Raw genomic sequence first — 12,062 nt, forward strand, 5'->3', positions numbered from 1 at the left:
GAGGAGCTTTGGTTGATATCAGTACTTCAGTCATCAACAATTGCATCAACAGAGAAATGTGGACATTGAAACAGTGAAGGTCTTACTTGGTAGGATATGTACAGCCAGCAGAGAACATAGTGAGTTCAGATAGCATAAGAACAAGTATATACATTAGAAGTACATTTGATTATTTACATTAGGTCATTTATAATCCGGGGAGATGAGATGTGAATGGAGGAGGGTATTAGTAAAGGGTTGAAGTTGCCTGGAGGTGTTGTTTTAGAGCGGTTTTGAAGGAATATAGAGATGCACTTACTTTTACACCTGTTGGGAGTGCATTCCACATTGATGTGGCATAGAGAGAGAACGAGTTAAGACCTTTGTTAGATCGGAATCTGGGTTTAACGTGGTTTGTGGAGCTCCCCCTGGTGTTGTGGTTATGGCGGTCATTTACGTTAAGGAAGAAGTTGGACATGTACTTCGGTATCAAGGAGGTGTAGCGGATTTTATAGACTAGGCTCAGTGCAAGTTGTTTTACTCTGTCCTCCACCCTGAGCCAGCCCACTTTGGAGAAGTGGGTTGGAGTGAGGTGTGATCTTGGGTGGAGGTTTAAAAGTAACCGAACTAGCTTGTTCTGGGATATTCGGAGTCTAGATTTGAGAGTTTTGGAGGTGCTAAGGTACCAGGAGGTGCCAGCGTAATCGAAAAAGGCTTGAATGAGAGTTCCCGCTAGAATCTTCAAGGTGCTTTTGTTGACCAGAGAGGAGATTCTGTAGAGGAATCTCGTTCTTTGGTTGACCTTTTTGATGACCTTGGTTGCCATTTTATCACAGGAATGATTAGCCTCTAGAATGGAACCTAGGTAGGTGATCTCATCTTTCCTGGTGATAACAATGTAACCCATTTGTGTTGCCATTGGTTGTTCTTTGTGTTTACCCATAGGAAGAACTATGTCGAGCTGCATGAATAAGTTGGCTTTAATTAAGTCTTCAGCAGGACAGCAATACATGCTTTTCATGTGACGTCATTCATCCGGGTCACGAAGGGTCGTGTGACATTTTGAAAGGCAAACAATCGTCACGCAGGTAGCCAAAAGCACACAATATGGTAGTTTTGTGTTGGGTTAATGGGTGCACTAAACGCCGCCAAAGTTCAGTCAAACGTGGATTCTTTAGTATTCCTAAAATTCATCGCCACGAAGGCGAACTAACCCAGAAAATAGCCAGCATAAATAGGAAAGACGAGCATTCCCAGTCATCGAAAATATGTTCAAATAATTTTGTTACAGGTAAGCAAACGTTTGAGGCAATTTTATTTTTCTCATATTCAAACTAATTCTACGGTATTATTTTTTTACAGGCCCAGAAAAAGCAGGTTATGTCTAATATTCTGATTCAAATCCATTTGAGGACCGTTTAAATATGTACACCAGTAGTCAGTACACGATACAGATTGAGAAAATTGCAACAGTTGCTTGTGCTTTGACAAATATGTGTGGATCTGTTGTGCCATCCCATAGCAAAGCAAAATTGAAGATGAGATCTCATATATGTCTTATATATACTGTATCTCCTAGACATAAAATCAATCAATCAATCAATGTTTACTTATATAGCCCTAAATCACTAGTGTCTCAAAGGGCTGCACAAACCACCACGAAGAGCACTAATCGAGACCAAAGTAGATTTCTCATTCTTCTCAAATGTAGCTCCTGAGAAATAAGGCTCACAGTGAGCACTATGCGAGATCTCAAAGTTGTCTAACAGTTATCTCTTTTTCCGATTTCAACAATGACCAAAATGAGAGATGAACGAGCTGGTCTCCAATATGTCTCAATAATGACTCTGTGAGAGATGCACATGGTTTTGTTTCTCACTACTCACTGTTTGAGTTCTCAGATGTCTCTTTTCGATTTCGGCAAAAAGACAATCAATGAGTATTGGTTTCAATATGTCTCAATGATGTCTGAGTGAGAGATATACTTGGTTTTGTTTCTCACTGCTCACTATTTGAGTTGTTATATACCCGTTTTCTGGCTTGGAAAAAATAATTTCAAAAATGCATTTTAATTGACACAGTTTAATTATACCTCAATCATACTCCAGTTTATCTCACGCCAACATTTGGAGAAAATAATTAATTCAGGCAATATGGATATATGGTCTGTAATCTAAATGGTTTATTTAAATAATGTTCTACTTAATTTGTTGATTTCTTATCCACACGCAATGTACAGTAACTCAGTGACTACAATTGTGGGATTTAAAACTGAACCCAAACAATACTGATATGATCACAAGACACTTTTTAAGAGCTTTTAACATTTGTGAACTTTCTAGAGCAGTGGTTCTCAAACTCTTTTAACAAGGTACCACTTCAGAAGATATTTGGCTCTCCAACCACCATTATAAGGACTAATTTTAAAATACAGTAGCATAGTAGGCCTATGTATTCATTAAAAAAAGACAGTGGTTTTATTAAACAAGTAAATTTAATAAATTGGCCACTGAAATATTACACACAATGAAAAAACATAATCAACAATGATACTCCATATAGTGTACATATTTACAGACTTTTACAGCATCCACGGCAACATCACATCAGTGTGTATTTTCAGAGCATTTATAACAATGATCAAAAAATTGATTTGTGGTTTCTTAGGCCAGTTCAGTTCTTAATTATCTAAAACTTTTCAAGTGTGTTGGGGAAATGAACTGCAATCACTATGCCAGGCATAGATGTGAAGTCAAGGAAAACAACTTTACCCAACATGTCATCCAAGAATACTACTTACTGTACTGGCAGAAGTTTCCAATAGGGGAATAACATAACTGCATGTCTCATATGTTACACTATCTTGCAGCAAAGAAAAACCTGCGTGTTTAAATTCACGAACGAGGGCCCATTTGGCACATGAATGTGCTACGGTAAAGAAGAAATCAATCTGTACATACTTTAAAAAAAAGGATGAGAATCTTTCTTCTGACACACTAGTCCCACAAAACAGGCATTTTATTTATTTACTTTCTATTGGCCCAAAACAATTACTGGAGGATTTATGTAATATAATAAGCGATTGATGCAGAGTGGGATAAAAAAGTTTTTGAACTTCTGCACACTGTTTAAGCAGTCTGTGTTCAGACTATCGGATAAGCAACTTGAACATTTTGAGCATATCGCTTAGGGCCTTATCAGTGACTTTTATGACAGTTTACATAACCCATGCTGATCAGAAGGCACTCTGCCATGGTTCTGATGCATTGTCATGTATTGGTTTGTCTGTTGTGTCCTTGAATTGGACCTCTTCTGCACACTCCTCACTCAAACTATCTTCAAATCCTTCATTAAACGTATGTCCGTCATTGTACATCCAATCCCCTATATCAGGGAGAGCTTCCTCAAATGATTGAGATGAATCATACTCAGCATCGACATGTAGTTTAGTTGTTAGGCCAGCAGGAGGATCTGTGAGGCTGTTCTGGAAAATGGTTTTCCATTTGTCTTTGATAGTCAGAAGTAGAAATATTTTCATGTGCTGAAATTAAAATAGAATACAAATCATTAAGGTTTTTTTATAACATTTTGTCAAAAGGCAAAACGTACAACATCTCAGCATATCCGTCACATTCTTACACTCAAAAGTTTGTCATATTTTAGCAGGATTTGCTTCGTGACAAAATTCACACAAAACAATAGTCAGACACAGAAGACGGTGGGTGTACCTGGCAGGTAGGAGAGGCTTGATGTTCCAGAGTGGTACATCCTGCAATGGACACCTGAAGGTTGGATGTGTTCCATTTGAAGAGCAGTGTTTTGGGCTCCTTCAGGAGGCACCGCCTCCTTCAGTGTTATTCTGCTGCTACCCCCTGAGGAACCAAAAAATCAAAAGACTAAGATATATATTTTTTAAAAGACAGAAACATGCAAAACAAGAAGCAAGTTGACATAAATTGAACACATTATACAAATCCAGCTAATGAATGCATTTACTTTTTTCCCACATCTTGATCGCATTGTAGTTCATGTTTACGTATCTTCTGTGTTTGTGGTAACACATCATCCACAGTGTTAAATGTAACTCATACACAATACAACACACACTATTAAAACAAAGTTGTGGATGCTAATGCCAATCATTAGTAAACACACAGCATCAAACCAAACCTATGAGAAAGGATCTTGACGAGGGATGCAACATTATTGTAAATATTCCGTTATTTTGGTTTCAAAATTCTCACAATAATGCCGTGATGTGTGACGGTATCAAACGAGAACTCCAGTGGGTGTGTTTTTTTCTGACAATATTAGTGGGCTTATCTGAGAAGTAAACTCGATCTCCCATGATAACCCGCGTAGTGTGGGACAACAAAGTTCAAAGAGGGGACATTATATAGGGGCGAAAAAGTGGAAGTGTGCAGGAGTGACGGGAACGTTTGTGCTTCGGTGATCCGAGGAATTGTTGCTGTGAAAAATATTTCTGTGCCTACAACTGTCGTGCTTGTTTAACCTTAATAAAGTCTGCATAATGCAAGGTAAAGCTTGCCACGTTCATCCAGACCATTTCCAAGTCGACCCAGAGCTGTTGCAGCTCACCAGAGGAAATGTGGACATGCACAAAATAAGAAATTTGCCGACACTTCACACCACAATGTCTACAATAAGTTAGGGAATAGGAGTAATATATTAGAATGAGTTATATGTTAGAACCATTATTGGAAAATATCATTGATGGTGAAACCAAGTTGTCAGCAAGGGAAAATATCCATTTGTGAGGTATTTACATGATTAAAAGTCAAATTATTACGGTAGTTAATTCTTAAGAATCAGTATTTTACAAACTAATACTAACAATTCCATTGCAAATGACAGTTTCTTAGGAAGTTAAAAGTAAAAAAACACTAAACTAAACAGCAGTGATGTAACAATACAAAATGTCATATCACCGTTACTGTGACCAAAATGATCACTGTTTGCATATATAATCGCATTATTGTTGAATGTGCTAAAATGTAATCAAACCCACAATAATACCAAGTTATATTAAAAAAAAAACATACCAGACAAACACAGTATAGTTTCTTGGCTAAAGAAACATTATGGTTCTACATTAGTTACACTGCAAGTTTACTGTTAATGTCAGTTAAAGACACATATTTGAAAGTTTTGTTTTTTGTTTGTTTTTGTGTGTTACTTGAAATTCTGGAAGTCGCACCATTCCTTTGCACCTGAAATACCTGTTATAATAATAAATATGATTACAACATATGAACTTATGTTTGTGTTCAATTATAGTAAGTGTGTTTATCCTAGACATTCCTGCCACTTCATTTAACACCATCCATCTATCCATTTTCTACCGCTTATTCCTTTGGAGTCGCGGGGGCGCTGGTGCCTATCTCAGCTACAATCGGGCGGAAGGCGGTGTACACCCAGGACAAGTCCCCACACTCTTCGCAGGGCCAACACAGCAGATAGACAGACAACATTCACACACCAGGGACCATTTAGTGTTGCCAATCAACCTATCCCCAGGTGCATGTCTTTGGACTTTGACATTTTGTAACAATATCTTATTGTGGCTTTAAAAACTGTGAGGATATCATACCGTGAAATGTTGATATTGTTACATCCTAATCATGACCTGATGTTACCTACCAGCCTTAACTTGAAGGTGAAAGATTCAAAAAACATCAATTACACATGCTGAGATTACTTATATTTCAAGTTTCATTCTTCATACTGTAATCAGGGTAAAAGAAAGCAATATTTCCATGCTTGTTCCTGACAAACTGTGGACAGCTTTTTATCCTTCTATCTGGTCCGTAAATCTCAATCAGAACTAATCCATTTAAACAAAGAAAACGCGTATACATGTAACTTACTTAGCCATTGCTCATCAGTCTTCACATAGGTGGTTGCAGGACGGGATGACTGCAGCAAGAAAAATAAAATATCATATATCTGCTGCCAGTTTAATGCACCACAACTATGCCAGTCTACTTACCAGCTTTACAGTCCTTCTTGATCATTTATTTGAGTCGACTTCTTTACCAGTTCTTCTCCATCGTTTTCCAGGTTTTCATTTTGTCATTTCGACACTCCAATACTATGTAAATACAGACAAAGGTTGCTGGAATATACAGTGGAACTTCTTGTAAATGTAAAACTCTATATTATGTCGAAGCAGTGTATGTTCAGTAATTTATATTGTTCATCTTCAAATGTTCTTTGAACATTTACTTCTATCATTGCTATTTCACTATGGGATGTATGAAGTGTAGTTTATCACTTGAGATGCCTCGCTGGAGGTAACTTTCATAGCTTCTAGCAAGGTTGAATGCGGCATTTATAGCTATATTTCCGTAAATCAGTGACGTTACAGTAGTTTAATAAATACTAACTCGTGTATGTTAAAGTAATTTAAATACCAAAACAAAAACAATAAATGGTATTACTTACTTGCAGTTGTTATTCCTTCAGTGCCGAATTGTTTCTTCAAGTCACATCCGCCCACTAAATGCGCATGCGTGTTTTTCAGGTAGAGCAAATATGATTGGACAGATTCATGGGGCGCCGTGCCAAATCTCGCGAGAGTGTCGTTGAGATGCACATCTCAGAATTTAGATAAAGTTGATTTTCTCCTTATATGACCATCTGAAAATAGCCATTTTTGGCTATGAGTAACTTTCACAGGAAGGCAATTTAGAAAATCTACGCTTTCTATCAGACGGCGGCGGACATGACGAGTTGTTTGCCGTCAGTTAACGTCAGAAGAAGAAGAAGAGGCGGGGAAACAGTAGGTGGCGTAACATTTGAACGTTGTCTGTGCGCCTACCTTCAACTAAAACGAGGAAGAAGAAGAAAGCGAAGAAGAAAGAGAAGAAGAAGCGGGAAAGTTTTTGGAAGCGACATGAGACTTGGAGAGGTAAGTATGCTAATACTTTTTAGTTGGTCAACCATGTAATGTTGTGAAATGAAAATATTTAACTGTTGTGACAACGGAGTGGTCCTTTAGCAGGCTGCGGTAACGATAATGGCGTCTGCCCAACAAGTAATGTTAGCATACATAATGACCTTCACAATTGGATTCCACAGTGCATATTCATTTGGAGGACTTAACTTAAAAATGTTTTTATAATACTGTTGTAGATAAAGTGACACTCGACAAAGGAGGTCCGGGTTGAATTTTATCGGTAAGGCTGGCTATTTGCAATAAATAAGAGATTACATCCAAAAGTATTAAATGATTCACTAATTTGCCCCGCCATTTTGAAAGCAGCAGTATATTTGCTTACTCGCTGGCAGTGGCCCAGTATGTTTTGTATCATGCTATCCATTGTATAAACTGCATATATTTAGGAAAATAAAGTAGGTATGTGTGTAAAATGTTAAACATTCATTAAATGAATCCGGTATTATTGGGCTTCACGGTGGAAGAGGGGTTAGTGCGTCTGCCTCACAATATGAAGTTCCTGCAGTCCTGGGTTCAAATCCAGGCTCGGGATCTTTCTGTGTGGAGTTTGCATGTTCTCCCCGTGAATACGTGGGTTCCCTCCGGGTACTCCGGCTTCCTCCCACTTCCAAAGACATGCACCTGGGGATAGGTTGATTGGCAACACTAAATTGGCCCTAGTGTGTGAATGTGAGTGTGAATGTTGTCTGTCTATCTGCGATGAGGTGGCGACTTGTCCAGGGTGTACACCGCCTTCCGTCCGATTGTAGCTGAGATAGGCGCCAGCGCCCCCCGCGACCCCGAAAGGGAATAAGCGGTAGAAAATGGATGGTATTATCAGACAGGTCTTGTTAAGACTAGCAACATGATATAAGAATAGTTTTCCTGTGATACATGTTTAAAAAATTATGATTGTTTTAACCTGGTCAAAATGCACTAATTATGGTCAACCTCTTCAATACAAAGTCATTGGGGCTCGAGATTATATTCATGACCTTTTTGTTAAAAATACTATAACTTTCCTAATATGTACCCCATTATAAAAAGGTGCCATCAAACCCACCACACCTCAAAATAGATATGAATTAAAATAAGAATTAAACTGTCTGGTTTAAGATTTTTTTTTTACTATAGCCAGAACGATCATAAAATATCATTTTGTTTACTTGTTTTCAACAGAAGTTAAATATGATTCACCCTAAAAGTTAACATCCATATGGAGTGACCCCATATATGTAAATAATTTATATTATAGTTCCATCCATATATTTGCTACTGCTTTTCCCTTTCGTGTCGTGGGGGTGCTATGTCCTATCCCAGTTCCGCTCGGGCGAAAGGCGGGGTACACCATGGACAAGTCAACTTAGATCGACAGACAACATTCACACACGCGTCAATTTAGTGTTGCCAATCAACCCATCCTCAGTTTGTGATCCAAAATAATTTTTTTCATTTACAGCATGGACCAAAAGGAAACGACTACAAGAAAGTGGTTAAGAGTTCCCACAAAGAAAATGAAGGACCTGCATAATTCTCCTCCCCCAATTAAGCAATCTGGTAAGTTTCTATGTATGTGTGGCAAAGCGGACTACGGTTAAGCCAAATTGCAGTACATGTAGCTAACAAACTGGAAAAATGACTTTATTAATTTGTGTAGTATTTAAAGAACAGCTGAAAATACCACCTTGACAAAGTCGCTCCAAGGAAGTTAGGTAACAGTACCCTAATTGTAATGAGGCCACACACCTCTAAGACAGCGATGGGCAAGCTCTTCCTACTGCATCTGCTTTAAAATGCAAATAGGGATGGGGAGAGGGAATAATCATAACATTGATGTCCAAATGAGATGACAAATACCAGTCCAATTTTTTATACTCAAACAATTTTAAACACTTTCTCTTTTGCACTCTCTCTTTCAGATTGTTTGGCATTCGTCAGATGGGAGGACGGTTATACCGGCAAAATCTTTACAGGATCAGACATTTTGCCAAGAGATGAAGCTCCTGTGCAGATCTTAGATCTTAAAACAGGAGATTCTGTTTTAGCAAAGTGGTCAGATAGTAAATTTTATAGGGCAACTGTTGAACATATTTTAGGAAAAGATCAGACTCAGTCACCAAAAGGCTGCCAAACTCCACAGGAGTAATTTTGAAATATGTTGGAAGCCAGTGAGCCATCACACTCAACATCAGGGTCTGACACCATTACAGTAGATCAGAAGCCACTGTCTGAACATGATAATATTACAGCGCTAAATCTATCAAGTGACGGGGGACTTCTAACAGGCGGCAACACTGCCTATGGGTAAGCTTGACATTTATTACCTCATGCCTATGGGTCTACAAGTTCAAAACATTCAATCTTTAGCAAATTTAGTGAATTTCGAAACCAAAAAAACAGCATTGATTTAAACATTATTTTATTTGCCATCAAATCATTGTTTCAGTAAATAGTATGTTAATGACAAATACAAATATTTGATGTATTAAGTTGCCCAAAACCCAACATCTGTATCCACTCTGATTTCAGGATTAAAAGTTCTGAACTTGTGGACCCTGAAAACAATTTGTTGCCATCATTTTATTACTTTTTAGTTATGGTCAAAACGTTCATAGAGTGTAAATATCCACTCTACAATCTCATGTGTCAAAACTAGGGAGTAACAAAATGAACATTTCATGTCATGGTTACAATTGTTATCACAGTATTGATGAATGTGCTCAAGAAGTACTTGAACACACACTGAAATCTTATAAACAAGTTTTATTGAGAAAAATTTACACAATATATACTTTCTTAACAGTTTTTAAACATTCAGTTTCACGTCAAAATATAAATTCCGTTTTTTTTTTTTTTTCAATTAAATATAAATAAGAATATGAGAAATATAAATAAAAGTAGTGTAAGGATGGGAGTTCAAGGATGAGTGTCAAAAAAACGGCGCTAACTTCTTATCAGCAATCAAGTATTAACTAAACACTTGTAGGTTCTCAGAGCAACACTCATGGGAAATGTGTCCAGTAAAAACCTGTCCGATCGGAGCGTTCAACAATAACAAAAATTCCATGGATGAATTAAGTAAACAATATCCAAAAAATAGGATCCAAACAAAATTTGTGGAAGGCTCTCCTTGGCCGCTGGTACTTACTGCTGCTCTTGCCTAAACACCGCACTGAATTTCAGGACAGGGACACCAAAACAAGCTTGGCTTGCTAGTTAGCATAATTATCATCATGGAGCTAGCTTACTTGTTGTTGATACTGTTACATGATTGGCTGTTGGCGTGTCCCTTCCATTGCTCAGTAAATACTGTTAACTGATTGTCTGTTGTAGCATGTCACTTCCATTGCTCAGTGACACTTCCTGTTTTCTGTTTACTGGCTTCCCAAAGCGCCAGTGACCTCATGCAGCCAATCATGCTGGCTCCAATATTTTATCGAAAGCATTTAATATTGATATGATTATGTGTATCGCGATGTATAATTATTGTTTTATTGGCCCAGTGCTATGTAGTATTGATTCTTAAAAAATATTTTCGGGGCTTTTGTCGGAGCTCTACATGCGGATGGAAATGTTCCTCTTTTTTGTGAATTTTCCTCCTCTTTTGTCAAAAGGTGCTCACATACCTGTGCTTCCTTTGTGGAGAAAGGAGGTAGGGCGGAAATCTCAATAAGCAATAGTTTGAAAAAAAAACATATTTAAACCAAATATAAGTACTGGTTTGACAGTTTATACTTAATTGTACATTTCCTAAATAATCCTGAGATATATAAAGTAATAACTTTTTCGTGATAGTCAATGTTATGTATAACTTACTATTAAAAAAAATCTGTCATAATCTGTTATTTGTTATTGTTGACTAAGTGAGTTGACTATTTCCTTGCAGTCAAGATGATTTCATCTTCAGTACTGGTCCAGTTCCTTTGTCTTTGATGTGAAATGTTTTTGTTAAGGAGTACTGTACAGAATGATTATAGATATAGTCAATTTTGGTCATGGTACATTTATTTTCATTATTGGTACTGTCCATCATAGAATGAGGAGAAACAATCATTTATACACTGCTGATTTTGTAGTTCGATGTCTGTTACTTATATTATTATTTTTAATAATATCATTATAGGCACACTTCAATTGTAAGTGATAGAATCCAAAACAAAAATCCGTAAAATCACATTGTATGAATTTTTTAAAAGTAATTAATTTGCATCTTATTGCATGAAGTTTATATTTGATACTTCAGAGAAGTAGAGATTACTAGGTGATCAATTCCGTGGAGAAAAAAAAATGCAAGTTACTTGAAAATAATAAAATGTGTAATTTTTTGTTTTGTTTTTGTTTTGTTTTAGATTTTACAGAACCGCCAGTCTATTAGATACTTGTTCTCCTCACTGCACATAGACTAAGGTCGACTTTGGCCGCTGCAGGTTAAAATATACTGTAGGTCATTTCAGTATTTTTTTGTAGTTCAGTATTTCTCATCTCTTTTGATGTTGTATATACATATATGGACAAATTGGATTTATACAATTGTAATCTATGGTTCAATGAAATTTCACGATAGGTTTACCAGAGAGGGAACCTTTGGTCCATCACCCTACAGCGGCAATACAGTCATCCCATCACTGTATGACCTCCACATCAATGGTCAATTTCCTTACGGAGGCCATATATCTAGCCTATCACCATATGGCAGGGGTGTCCAAAGTGCGGCCCGGGGGCCATTTGGGGCCCCCAGGTCATTCTTTAACGGCACATTTTAAAAATACAATTGAAAAAAATAAAAAGCGCAAACAGGTGAAATGTAACACAAAAATGTTGCAATGCTTTAATAACACAAAGCTGCCATGCAGGCTGTTTCTTTCTTTAAAAAATAATGAATCAAAATCAATGTCATTTTGAATTATTGACCTATTCAAAACTTCAATTACGTCACGTTAAATATTCCACTTTAAGATATTTTTTGGGGAAAATGTTGCATATTTTGTGTTTTGCCATATAAAAAACTGAGCTGTTTTTTTTTTTTTTTTAAAGAAGGGCCTAAAACAAACAAACCAAAAAAATTAAACAACAATAAAAGTTCTAAAATTGACGGATATATCTGAGGTTGATCTCGAGATTATTG

At 37.0% G+C, this 12,062-nt stretch overlaps 2 protein-coding genes across 2 annotated transcripts in view; one reads left to right on the plus strand and one right to left on the minus strand.

Moving 5' to 3' along the window:
• LOC133547441 (uncharacterized) overlaps nt 1-12,062 on the minus strand; it is a 146,793-nt gene that overhangs the window by 84,756 nt on the left and 49,975 nt on the right. The window lies entirely within an intron of this gene.
• Nucleotides 1-12,062, plus strand: part of LOC133547439 (zinc finger protein 37-like) — a 190,846-nt gene that overhangs the window by 77,371 nt on the left and 101,413 nt on the right. The window lies entirely within an intron of this gene.

Source organism: Nerophis ophidion, unplaced genomic scaffold (genome assembly GCF_033978795.1).
Source record: "Nerophis ophidion isolate RoL-2023_Sa unplaced genomic scaffold, RoL_Noph_v1.0 HiC_scaffold_106, whole genome shotgun sequence".
NCBI lineage: Eukaryota > Metazoa > Chordata > Actinopteri > Syngnathiformes > Syngnathidae > Nerophis > Nerophis ophidion.